Source organism: Lepeophtheirus salmonis, chromosome 2 (assembly GCF_016086655.4).
Source record: "Lepeophtheirus salmonis chromosome 2, UVic_Lsal_1.4, whole genome shotgun sequence".
Taxonomy (NCBI): domain Eukaryota; kingdom Metazoa; phylum Arthropoda; class Copepoda; order Siphonostomatoida; family Caligidae; genus Lepeophtheirus; species Lepeophtheirus salmonis.
Window position 1 is genome coordinate 37,519,409 of NC_052132.2, and position 14,476 is coordinate 37,533,884.

At 26.9% G+C, this 14,476-nt stretch overlaps 1 protein-coding gene across 2 annotated transcripts in view; it reads left to right on the plus strand.

Annotated features, from left to right (window-relative positions):
- The first annotated feature begins 775 nt into the window (after positions 1–775).
- The window catches only part of LOC121113802 (uncharacterized), a 138,217-nt gene continuing 124,516 nt past the window's right edge, over positions 776–14,476 (plus strand). The window contains exon 1 of one of the 2 annotated variants that reach the window (XM_040707664.2): positions 776–925. The gene's annotated coding sequence lies outside the window, so the exon portion shown is untranslated. The remainder of the gene's footprint in view (positions 926–14,476) is intronic. The other variant, XM_071886812.1, reaches the window with a different exon arrangement.

Below are 14,476 nucleotides of genomic sequence, written 5' to 3' on the forward strand. Positions count from 1 at the left end.
AAGTGCATTAATATAATTGCATTCAGGATAAGAGCTACTTGAAGATTTGTTCCAAGTTATTTATTATTACTTGGAATAAATTAAAAGGTTAAAAGAACAACAAACCTCCTGTGAGGAACAAAACACGATGAGAAAATTTAATAAAAGAAGGAAGAAGAAGATTTGAAGAACTCTGGAACAGCTTCTCCAAGATTTCTTCCATAAAAGAGCATAAACAAAAGTTGTTGAAACATCAAAATAAGTCCAAAAAAGTACAAAATTTTCTTTATGTAAAAAATTTAATAAAATCAAAAGCACAACCGTTCTAAAATAAATAAATTATGAGAACCTATAAATGGACTTCTCTCAACACAAAAATTCTTCTCTTTTAGCCCTAAGTATTTTTTCTAATTAAAACAACAATGGATGTACTTAAATACTTATAATTTTAAAAAAATATTTATCTAAACTTAAGAATATAAACCCTAAACAAGTTTCGTTTTATTTCTTTCTAATAAAAAATAGGATTAAAATTATTTGCAAATGCAAATTTGAAATAAAAAAAAGCTAATCATCACAAAAAAAAAAATAGATGTCACATTTTTTGATGAAAGACTGGGAAAAAAGTAAATACAAAATAAAATACCATCATATATTTATATAAGCTTAATACTATTTTGTTTCTTCCCCCCACGACTAAGGAATGAATTATACAAAGACGCACCAAAAAAGCAAGCAGAGAAAATGCAAAGAGATGGGTAAAAGGATCCTGATTAAAATGTTTCCTTTTTATCTTGAGTCAGTTTGTTTTGAAGTCCCTCATTGGAGTGTTCTTCAGAGAAAATTACTCATGTTATATTTTTAATTAGTTACGAAATTAGAAAATGTTCAAGCATTTTCTATAACCAAGGAAAAACAACAAAGGAGAAAGTCGTGTTATTTAGAGGTAATTTCCCAACAAATTATCATTTTGTCACACTGAATTTAAAGAAGAAAAAAATCCCTGATTAAATTCTTCCGTCATCAATTTACTTATAAAATAAAGAAGTATTTGAAATATTTCCCGAATAATTTTCAGCATATCTCCAAATCCACTTATGCATATGATATAATACCTAATTTAATTAAATGAACCTGTAATAAGTTATTTTCAAGTTAATTGATTTTCTTTAGAGGAACTTTTAACAAAATTAAATTCTAAACTTTAATAACAATTAAAAATTAATCAAAAAGTTGATAAGCTTTTTGATCAACTAAAATTTTAAGATATTTAAATTCATTTTTTCTGCAGGAATAATTTTTATGTGTGGTTAATAAATACAATTATATCAATATTAATTTATCATCAATGAGCACTTCATTTTTAAAAATCCGATATGAAATAATGATGGTTTGTGTAATCATATATCCTTTGAATACTCAAAAATGAAATTTCAGATTGCCCACCCAGCATATCAACTTCTGAGTTATCTTGTAGACCTTTACGTTTGTAGTCCTTATAAAAGTTAATGATTTTTATGAGAAGAAAAAGAAACTATTCTCCATTTTTTTTTCTTGTTATAGATATTTAACAAGAAAAAAAAAATGGATAATAGTTTTCCTTCTACTTTTCCTTCTCATAAAAATTGTATAATTATTTAAATACACGATTAACACCGTCGTTTTGAAACTTCATTATAATTGACCATAAAAGAGTTGTTTTCTAATAGCTAATATTTTCGACTTTCGTTGTAAAGAAGTAAATTTTTGAGGCAAAGCAGACATACATTTTCTTAGCTTCATAACGTTCATGTAAGATTCATATCCATTTCTATTAAAAAATCAAACTAAAATTCAGTAGGCCACTAAAGCAGAAACTTTGTGTGATAAAAATCCTTTTCTTGTTTCTCGAGATAAAAGCAATCAGGAGCACATCATTTCAATCCCAATGCAAAAAAGAGTTGACATTTTGATTATTAGTGCAAAGAATAATTTATTAATTGAAGATTAATTCTTTTTACCCTTCCTTTTTTAGACCAATTAGAGACATTTTTTATCTATGAGAAGAGAGAAAAGTAGTAATGAACAGAAAGAAAGAAGTTAATTAAAAGTATCATGTAATTAATGTCCTCACGAATTGAAATATATAAATTATTGTTCTGATGACATAAAATATATAAATCAATGGTCAAAAAACAACATATCAATTACAAAAACATTCATAACAAATTTGTTTTAATTTAATTATCACTTCCTTTCATAACCCTTCTACTTTAGAAAATATCCAATTTTTTGACAAACTATCGGCCAAACAAGAATATCATAAAATAAGTACATGTTCTAGTCAAGGTAAAAAATTTCGAAAATTAAATTTCAAATTTCGTGTCCACCCCTTGCAAACTCCTTTGAATAAAGCCCTTCGATGGGATGGAGGTCTAGAGACTGACTAGACCACTCCATGGGCTAAATGTTTTCTTCTTTAGTCACCCATTTTTGGCATCATTGTTATGCCAAAACACCATTCACGACTAATTTTCAGTGCCCTGCTTTGAAACAAGGAGGTTGTTACCCCATATTTATCGATAAATGGTCCAGTCTATCCTATCATAAATGTATTGAAGTCGGCCAAAATATAATGTTTCCCCCCCTCCTCCCACACCTCCCATGCTTGACGGTGGGAATGGTGTTTTTGGGGTCATACTCCGCTTTTTTATTTCTCTAAACACTTTTTTTTAATTCGCATAATGTCTTATTAAAATAAATTTACCATGAAAAATACATCTCTTTTCGTTGCTACTGGGTAAAATTATAAAATCGGCAAGGGATCAAATAATATTTTTTTTTCTGCATTGTATATATGTATAGAATTTTTATAATGGACAATAGAAAATTAATTTCTAAGAACTTTGTATATCATAATATTTGAACATTAACAATCCTCACATTCGAAATAAAAGGTTTTATGCTTTATAAAGTATTTTGTTTGTATGAGTGAAAATGTCATGATAAATCAGATTTTGGGAAGCATGAAAATGACTCACATGGCATTTTCTCTCCGCCCAAACAAGACGCATAATAAATAACTTAACCTTTCTACACTAAAAGGGATCATTGTTGAGGTTTGAAGATTAAAATCTAAAAATTTCTTAGAAATAAATAACGTGTACACTCTAGAGTATGCACGCATAATAGATGTAGGAACCCACTTTTAGTAATTTAACCATCATCAGATCTATCTATAGCTGTAATCGTATATCTATTATATGTAATATGACTATTACCCGAGTTTTATAAGACATTGAATCCATTTTATGTACATACCGGGTCGTGCGAAATGAATGCACCACTAATGACTGTCAGCAAACTTTTTCTCCTCCTGAGTCTCAATTAAGTCAAACGTGATAGATTACTTAAATACATTTATTAAGAATGAAATAGAGACAGAGAGTATTTGTACGACTTTTTCTAACATCAATTTTTCTTCAAAAATGATCAATTTTAAGGATTTATTTTCTCTTTTGTTCTTTTTTTCATTAGATGCACTCACATCACAGACAATTCAGGTGAAATTAAAATAAGTGTTTTTTGTTTTATATTCTTTCTTTGATAAAATTACAATTTATTGAACCATTTTTGTCAAAAAAAAAAAAAAAAAAAGAAGCACGTCCAATATTTAAACTTAATTTTTCAATTTGACAACTATAGATTAATTAGCAATACTTGTATGGAAGAAAGAAAATAGGCTGTTTTTCTAATAATAAATTTAGTAGGATACAAATCATCGTGATACAAGGACATCTAGATTATATATTTGGATCATATATATCTGTTACACAAGTTGTTGTTTTTTGGTCCTTTAATTGGTCAGAGGAATCTTCTACAAAGTCCATATACATTTCCTAGGAACGATCTGGTATGGCACCTTACCTTTGTTAACTTTTATGATTAAAGTATAAATAGGAACGACGTTGCTCAACGGACAATGTGCTAGCTAGAAATTATATTTTTTGAATTCAATGTAGGTAGGTTCGATCCTGGTCGTTCCTTGGGAAGAAAATATACTTTATGTATAGAGACTTCAAAGAAGATTCCTATGTCAGTTGAAGTAAATTTAATACTATAAAAAGTACATATACTTATTCAGTAAATCGCCGTCTGACCAATTAAAGGAACACTAAAAAAGACTGTACAAGTTACAAACCAAAAATGAGATAAATAATTACAAAAAATGAATAATTTAGAGTTAAATGTAATGAGGAAAGTTGATATATCAATGATAAAAATTTTAATATTTTTAAGTATCATGTCCCACATTATAAATTTTTAATATCCATGGTTATGTTACTCGTAGTATTGAATCAGTCCAATTTTTTTCAAATTCAACGGTCCTTTAGTCCTACGGTCTCATCCATCTTTTCCGGTCCTAGTTAGGATTAAAGAATATATAAGCGAATAAAATCATAAATGCCAGGTAGAACGTATAATACTCCAGCATTTTAGACCAATCCAATACTTGTTACTCGAGAATACATCATATAATTAATTTCAATACATCAAAAATGAAATAATAGCATCAATTAATGGAACGGTTAATGTTTAATAAAATAAACCCTTATTACTTAGTCTTAAGCAGGGTTATTAAATACATTTTCACAGACGGTTGATGTGTCCTCAAGTAGGCAGATGTAATGGTATTATGACTCCACGAGCCATATCTGATCCGTAAGCCTTGAGTTTGACACCCTTTATCGAATTTCTTTAAGAAAACTTAATTCGATGCTCAAAGAGACAGATGTAATTGTAAAGTTATCTAAATAAAATATTTCACGTGCCAAATCTGCCCTATAAGCCTTTAATTTGACGCTCCATACTTTAAAAATGAAAAAAAAAAAAAATAGACCTAATTGTATTGGAGCAAGGTTTTTTATTCTTATATCTCTAGCAAGATGGCAAGCTTACATTATGATGACGTCATATAAAATTGCCTTACTCAAGATTTTCAATGAAGACACGTGTCGCATCATATATAAAAGAGATACCATCTTGGTAGCCTAAAGTTGATCATATATATATATATTATCTCCTAAAAATCTTGATGAAAATATATCAAATGGATTTAACAAAAAAAACAACACTTGTATTGAATACTGATTTAATTTCATTCAAAAATGGTGATACTTTAATAAAATCTAATAAAAAAGTGCTCAAACCCCCAATGAAAAGGTTAGACTTGAACCATTCATTTTGTTTTGAATACATTAGAGACGACAAGAGTAGGATAATTGGAGATCAATATCTGATATTTTCTGATAAACAGTTGATTAATTGTCTACACTATAAAAATTTAAAATAAGCTTAGGGCATATTAGGGTTTGATGTATATGTAATTAAGTTAAAGATATTGATCAAAAATAATGGTCTATTCAAAATACACTGAAGAAGTTTCCTTAAGAATAAGTGTTGTAAACAAAAATCCATTATTTTTCCAATAGATGGCTTTATTAATGTGCATCTAGCGTTAAATAAGTGGGATTAGTTTACACTGGATAGGGACAAAATAATCAGATTTAGTCCTAAAAAAACTTTTTCAACAGGTTTGTCATTGTTTAACTTAATATTGTTTGAGTGCATATCAAAGATGGACACCACCAAAGACAAAATACGTTATATTTTAAATTTTTTTCTTCAATAAAGGTGAAAAAATAATCTGGGCAGCTGATGGTCCTGATTCTGTAAAAGCCAATTATGCGGTATTTTGATCTCGTCGATTCTGTTCCTATAATTTTGATGTCAAAGGTGCACAACGCACTGTATGGCTAATCTTGGAAAACGTGGATAAAATAATAGAAATTGTCTATTCCGGCCGTCATATAAGCACCGCTTTGATGGCTAAAATGATAACCAGTAATGGAAAAAAAAATTAAATTTAAAGAAGTCCATTAAAAAAAAATATTGTATTGTTTTTTACGAAGTCCATGATCATAAAAAATGGTTTCTATTAATAATGCATTTGATTGTTTGGACCAAAAAATTGGTCAAAATCAACAATGCAGAACTCACATAAATGATTGTTTTTATAAACTATTTACCTCCATAAAAAATATTTATATCAAATTTTTTTTTGTAACTTTAATAGCACAATTATTTACGTATACAAATGTCATCCTTGTAGTGGTGATGTGTAGGAAAATGTCCCTCATTCATAATCATAATGCGAGTAAATAAACTGCTTATGCTAAGGTTTTAAAGGGTATTTTTAAACTTAACTCTATAAAAAGGAATCATAACAATCAGGCTTTCCTTTTCTATTTAATAGGTAGTATATTAACTTTATATCAAATTTTCATTATTTCGTATTTTTTTTTTTAATTTAATTTTTCATAAGAGATTTTTATCAAAGGAAAAAAGTAACTAAGAAAAGTTTGCCTTCTTTCATATAAGAGAAAAAAAAGTATTATGTATAGCATATTCTTTATACCAATAGAAAATAAATTAATACATTAAAAATAAAAATAAACTTTTTCTTGATTCCTCAACATGTATCCATAAATGGTTAATATTTATTTTCAACAACTTGGGATTTATCCATTTTATACTATGGGGTGTATCTGATAAGGAAATTGAGATTAGTTTTAATATTTATTAAATATTCCAAATTAAAATTAGTCAAAGTTAAAAAGTGGTACTTCGTTACTCAGTTACATTTCATACCAGTCGAACTTGAATAGTTTTTATTGATCTTTTTATTTTAATTATATCTTTAAATACTACTACTAGATTCATTTCACCTTCACCAGACTTAATACATCTGGATGTAATGGATCCATATATATTAATATATGGGTGGAAAAGTCCCGGGATTTACAAAGAAAAAACGTGTTGTTGTTTTTTTTAAAATCATTATGAGCTTTATATTCACTTTATGGAGTGAAGTCCCCATAACACTTTTCAAGCCATTGCTTAGCTTGAATCATATTCCCTCCCCCTCAAGAAGCAGTGTAAAATTCAAACAAGAAATTGTTTTTCATCCATTGCTTAGAAACTATAAAAGCAGCGATTCACACTTAGCACAATAACTTACAAATAAGCGAAGATATTGTCTTTTAATTTTGATACAAAATATCTATGGGTGAAGCCTCGTACTTTTCAACCCATATGTTAGACAATTCTAGGACCATTTGATAAAAACATTTTTACAAACGGACAATTTCTCAAGGATAATTTGCCGAAAAATGATATTTAATATATTTATTCATGCTATTGAATATTTTATTGCAATTTAAAATGATATTATGATAAAATGGTATTGTACAAATCTATCAAGTTTATAATATAGTAGTATTTTACTTCCAAAGTTCATTTATGCTAAATAAGAAGCACCATTATGCCTATTTATCATTTTGGTCTACAAAAACTATTTTATAAATTATTAATAAAGGACCTTTTTGGAACGATTAAATGTTATTTTATTGTTTAGAAGAATAAAATGCAAAATCAAAAATATCCTTTGACACTAAATTCCAAGCTTTTGCGATTTTAATATATATATCATTTTTAGGATGCAATTTTGTATAATTTATAATTGGCATAAACAGATTGTACACGTTGCTTCAACAAGTATTAATGTTGTAATTTATAACTAATTTTACCAAAATTTCCAATGAATAAATTTTCTATGACGCATTATAAAATCCAATACTCACGTTTATATAACTTGTAATATCATAATAACCAAGACATTTGAATTGATCAAAATGCAATGGCAGTACGATTAGTAGTTGGTAATTCAAAAAGTCACAAATATTTGAGTACCTCTAGAAGGCATCATTTTGAATAACATTATGGTCAGCTCCATTCCATGTCATATATATTTGCCACTCATGTCTCAGAATTTGGATAATTTTTAATGTGTATCTAAAGTTGAAAATAAGAATAATACAGTTTGAGGCTTATTAGATGATTGGTCCATATTTTATCCGTCAAAAATACTCTCGTTCAATTTATTTTTTCTTGCATATATCAATTTATCGCTAATACTTTTCAGTATGCTCTAAAAACATTATACATAACTAAAGGCAAATCTGTTGAAAAATATAGATCATGCCTTGTTTAGGATTTATTCGTATATTTAACAATTTATACTTGAAGTTTAGTTAATTTAATTACTTGCTTTGCTTAAACATTCTTCGTTGTTTTTCATTTCGATTTATTGTCAATATAAGGACTGAGTTGTGGTCTATAAAATGTAGCTCAAAAATTATAATATGGTAGGTTTTTATTTTATATGATGAATGATACCTTATCAAAACTGATCAGTATAAATTTGATTATTAAAATTCTCTTACAGGAATGAATATTTTATAAAAATTGTTATAAGCTATGCAAATTTTTTGTTTTATAATAATAACAAATTATATCTTGTTAAACCCCTCCACTCATTTTGTTTAGAGTATTCGTATTTTTTTCGATGTTTTATGTTCATGCAAGTATTTGTAGCATTTTAATTGATTTTTTCGAGTGCAAAAAGTATTAAATAATCACAAAAATGATACAAACTGACGTAACTTTTATAATGATTATCATCTAATTAAATGTGTGTATTTTGGGATTTTTAATGTACCCGGCTCAATAATCGTGTAATAGAAAGGATGTTCACTAACGAAGGGTTAAAGTTGAATTTGTTTTATTCTGATTTCGTCAGTTGATTTTGAATATCAAACAAACTGCAAAAGAAATTAGGTAAAAATTTGCTTCATTATTGAAATATATTTGTATTATAGGTGAGCGAAAAATTAAAAGGGTACAACTATGAGAACCAATTAAAATTGTTCAATATGTTACTTTTTACTCTCTAAACTTCTCTTTAAGGACATGCTTTAAGGTTTAGATACTAAAAGGTGATTAAGCTATATGTTTTTAATAATGACGGTAGTCAAAATATGTCCATTTGAATGATTGTTGCCTCTTTCCTATATTAAAAAGTAACATTTTTCGATATTGAGGTACATTTTTGACCAATTTTTATTTCTTCCCATCGTAGTGTTAATAATTTTTTTGCTCGTTTATACTATGGTACAAATCCAAATTAATAGTACTGCTACATTATTTAATATAAATTCATTCTTGAACCAATATAAGGTATCATGAATTTTATTATTTATTTATAACTTCTTTTTTTTCTATGCATATAAAGTTTTGTAGAATTTATGTTGAAGGTATAACTTAAATTATACAAAAAAGAGAGCAACTTGACATTCAATAGTGAATGACTACATCAAAATAATTCTTCATAAGTTTAAAATTTAAATTCATACACACAGTCCTTCATCCCCTTTAACAAAATTTTATTAATCGAAACTTTAATTATTTTTTAGTAAAAATATACGATTCCAAAGTTTTACATTATCAAAAATGTATCTACTTTTTTTGATTTTTAACTAATAATAAACGTGAAACTCACAGTTCCCACAGTGAGTGTCTTTTTTTTTACTCCTGAATTGTATAAATATATTAGTGTGGGGTCGCTTTCTGGAACAGGTCCTTATAAAAGTTGTAAATTTTTTTTTTTTAAAGTATAACTATTTAATAAAATATTTATACTTTAAACCTTGACGTCACGAGTGATCAATTGTATCTACTTTAAGGACCAACAAGTGGGAATGGTTGAGACCGGACTGTACTATTCTACCATCCCCATGCTTAAATAGGGTTCGATACAACATTCATTTTTCAAGCTTCTTCCAAAAGGAATAAAGTACTTTATTTAATTAAAATATTTAAAAGTATGGATATTGTACAATCATATTACCCCCCCAAAAAAAAAAAAAAAAAAAAACTGGAAATAATTGAGAGATATTAATTAATTAATACAATCCAATATTTATCTTCACCAATTCCTATCTCAAATTAATGATCTTCTTCAATTAAAAGTAATTCAAATCTAAGTAATGCAATTGTTCAGGGGCGTGGGAAGTAATTTATATTGGGAAGAGACATGTCAATTTCTTTTTATTTTATTATTACTAGGGGGGTCGTAGAATTACTGAAATTTCGTAAAATCATGTTATCTGAATAATGAAACTAAGGTTTTAAATTTCAATAAAAATTTCGGATTAATATGAGGAAAAAAAAATTGTAATTTATCATATTTATAAAATAATTTTTGCAGCCATATGTTTCTTCAAATATTAAAAATGCCATCATACTGGTAATTATTAATTTTAACTCATATCAAAATCCCACAAGAAACTGAAATTGTAAGCCCTCATTATTTTGAATTGTTTTTTGACAATTTTATTTAATTGTAAATAAAATATTAGCTTGTACTTACTTTTAAAGTAAAAATAAAAATAAACAATAAAAATAAAAATGGTAACCTCTTTCAGTTAAAGTAGACACTTGAATTTCGAAAAACATCACATTTTGAAAGCTACCTCAAGCGGCATGATTTCCATTATTTACATATACATCAACAAAGTAATAAATTGTACTTAATCACATTGAGTTTTAAAGTACTTTAGAAATATAATGTTACTGTCATCGGGGGTTTTGTATAGTTTATTACACTAAAATAACCCGTTGTGTGGTCGTGTTCCTTGCCTTATATTGATAAAATGTTATTTTATGTGTGTATGGCAAGTAGTAATAAATATTTAACCAACTAACTACACTAAAATAAAGAATCTTAAATGTTTTTGTAAATAATTATTTTTCAAGGTTCTCTATATTTTAAGACAAACTATAATTTTTATTTTATAATTAACAATTAGGATTATTTTTTTAAATTTCCAAATAGGTTAAAATTTCAAATGTTTTTTTTTTTTTAGAATTTTTTGATACATGTATATAAAGACTAATTGTATGATGTTATCTTTTAATTAGCTTTTTCAAAGTGAAAACTAACAAAAAATTATGTATATATTTCCCAAAAACTATCACCTGTCCAAAAAATCAAAAATTTAGGTGTATAAATGTAATGTTCATGTTTCTCGAGGTATAAGGGGGAAAAAATTGAAAATGTGTAGACTCTTTTTACAAAATTTGAATATAAGCGATTAAGGTATGTTAGAAAAAAAAAAGAAAAAAAAAGAGGACAGCAAGGGGTGGGCTTTAGGGGTTGTCTCCCCCTCCCCCAATTAAGGCACTTTTTCTTTTTACCGACAAATTTAATATTTGAATTTTTTTTTAATGATCTAATATTTCAAATTTAATTTAATTTTCATTTGTTTTTATTGGGAAAAATTTAATTTTTTGACAATAGCAATGGATTTTTGAACTTTTCTCCAAGAAAAAATTATACTTGAGATTTATTTTCAAAAGATTTTATCATTCAAACTTTAATTTTAAATTTTTTTCCTAAAAATTTTAATTTTTTCTAAGCATATCTAGATTTTTGAATTTTTTTACACAAATTTAATTTTTTGAGAATAGTTATTCATTTTTAGATTTTTTTTCCAACAAAATTATTTTTTTAGAATAGTTATGGATTTTTAGAAATTTTTTCGATTATATTTAATATTTGGAAACTTTTTTCACAAAATTTTATTTTCCAAATTATTTTAATAGTTCATTGAATAATTTTTTTTTCCATAAAATTGAAAAAATCAAACCCTTCTGACCTCCCCCCCCTCCAAAAAAAAAAAATATATATATATATCATTCTGCGTACGCTTTTGATAAAAAATATTTCTGGGATAGCAAAAGATATTTTGACTTTACTTTTCACCTTGGAATCAACTAAAGATATACAAATAATTCTTTAGTAAGTGTCAAAAATGACGACTAACGTCGGAAACAATAATTATATAGAGCGTTTCTACGAGAGTTTAATTGAGTAACTTTCTTATTCTTCTTTTTTTTTCTTAAGGGACTTGATTTGCTTTAAATATATGTACTTTGTAGACATTTGATATTTTTGTCTCCTTTTGTAGCCAATCATACAAATTGATATTGCAAGATAATGTTAAAAAAATTGACTTAAATACATTACATATGAACAATATCAATAATTTTTTTGATATGAGGAATAATAGATTATAATTGGTTATAAAATAATTTACAATATAATACATCTAAAAGCTTTCACATTTTTTCAAAAAAGGATTTAATCAAAAGAAAGAGGAAACAACTTCTTATTTAATAACTTAATGGAACTTGATCAATTTGTTGTTTAAAATAAATATATCTATGCTAATACAAAAAATTTGCTTGACAAAAAAATATAATATCAATATTAAAAAAGAAGAACATTTACGTATATATATGGGTTATGTTTTCTTGCCACGGTGGTTCAACCTTTTAGAAAGCAGTATTTTGAGACGGCAAAGAATAAATAATGATAGGTTGAAAAATGTATCTAAGAAAAAAGTGAGGTTTTTAACCCTTGAGCATCGACGGAAATCTGGTGTCCCGTATTTTCATTCATTGGTCCTTGCATTATTTTTCACTATGTTTAAGATATTTGGTCTATTTTGGTCGGAAATAAAATCGGTGTAGACCAATTTTACAGATAAATTGTTTATAAAATGACATTATATGTTTCTTCAAGTACAATGACGTTATACAAGGTTAAAACAGAGATGACTCGGATTCATTTTGATCCCTCCATTTTTTTATAAACATACAGTATTTTTTCTAAAACTTATCGTGTACTTTTGAGATTTAAAAAAAAAAAATGACAGTTGATCTAGAAAAAAAATATATAATCATAAAATCATAATATCTGAGACCCCAAAAAATTGGTCCATAAATTGGGACCGAAAAAAAATCGGTCCATGTTTTCTATTTTGATATAGCTTATCATTTCCTAGTAAATAAATGTTGGAAATAATGTGCTCCGTAGATAGAGCCTTAATTATCTGCCGTGAATTATCTTACAAGACCCAATATTTTAATTGTTGTTATAATTTTCTGATATTCTTAAAATTGAAATCCTTGTCTATTTATGCAAAAGAGTTGAAGTTTTTTGTATTTATAGATTTTTAGGTTTATTTTAAGAAACTGATTATTTTTGTTACTCAAAGAAAGTGACAAACTATTCTTGCATATGCTTATACATTGAATGAATGATTATCTCCATAAGAGATCATTTCAAAAATAAAACTTCTAACTTTTTTAAATAAAAATGGATTGTTACACTTTTTTGATGAAACAATCTATTTGCAAAACTGAGGTCATGATTAAGAATTTACATTTTTCCCTTTTTAATGATCCATTGATTATACAAACTTCATATTTTTGTAAATGTACCCTTCAAGTTTGGGAGCCACACAATTGTCAAACTGCTCAAATTTAGGATTACAAAACTTATCTATCAAATATGATACGTACGGAACAAAAATGATGTACCATGGTGTTATTTTGACGTGCCTTAATTCGTTTGTATTATATTGACCACCTTATTTTTTTTTTGTATCATGATACGTATAACGTTATAACATTGGATTCATTTCTTTCATCTAGGGTACAATTCAATTATAAAATATCTTTTGATAACTGTTGTTCTTCTATTTATGGCTTCTATTAGTATTTATCAGTTTGATCTGAAGAATTCAAATTAGATCTACTATTATATAAACAACAGCTAAACAGTTTGAAAATAATCCTGTTATTGCCTAACTATCAGTTGACTAGTAGTAAACCCCGGCATTGCCCGGGGTTATTAGGCGCTTACCGAAAAAACTTTATCTTAAACATATAAAAGATAAATAGCCAAGATATCCTCAGTGCTACTTGCCGTTTTTCATAAACACACTCACACATACTCAATACAAAGATATTATCTTCTCAAGAATGAAAGAATACTATTGACAGCTTGAGAAACAAATAATAATATTATGACTAATTTTCATTCAAAAATACATGGATTTGGATAAACTTTGATTTATTAACATATATATTTTTAGTTTTTTCTTTCTTTGTCCTTTCAAATGAAATATTTAGATATGCAATGAAGAAAAAGATGTGCCTTAAAGTCTCTTTTTTGTTTAATAAAACTATCGTTATTTTTTTCAAAAGGTTTTCCGAATGGTTGGTCTATAAAAGTTTTTATGAGTCATAATCCATCTGTGATAAAAATCATTGTCCTGTCATTAAAATTACTAAAAAGAAAATAAGCTTTTTCTCCTTAATGGTAATACCATAAATAATGAATTCTTTAAATTTAGATAAGATACTCGTTAATATTATTGCAAATAAAATAACATATATATTTCCCAGCAAATCCCTATCTGGATTTTTAAAATAAACATGCATATTACACAAAGGTATGTCTATACTACCCAGGAATAAAAAAAAACATTAAACATGTTATAGCTTAAAAGATGTAGATGTCAACATGGAACAATGAAGAGTGTCTCGATTTTAGAGTTGTTTTTTTTACTGCACTATGTCATTTTCTGCTGGAGGGAGTCAATGCATCCCTATTCGCAAAACTTTTATATCCCTCATGTTATTTTCGGTATGGTACTGTATTCTTCCGTTACTTCCCTTCAGAGCGTAACTGCACATCGTCCATGAG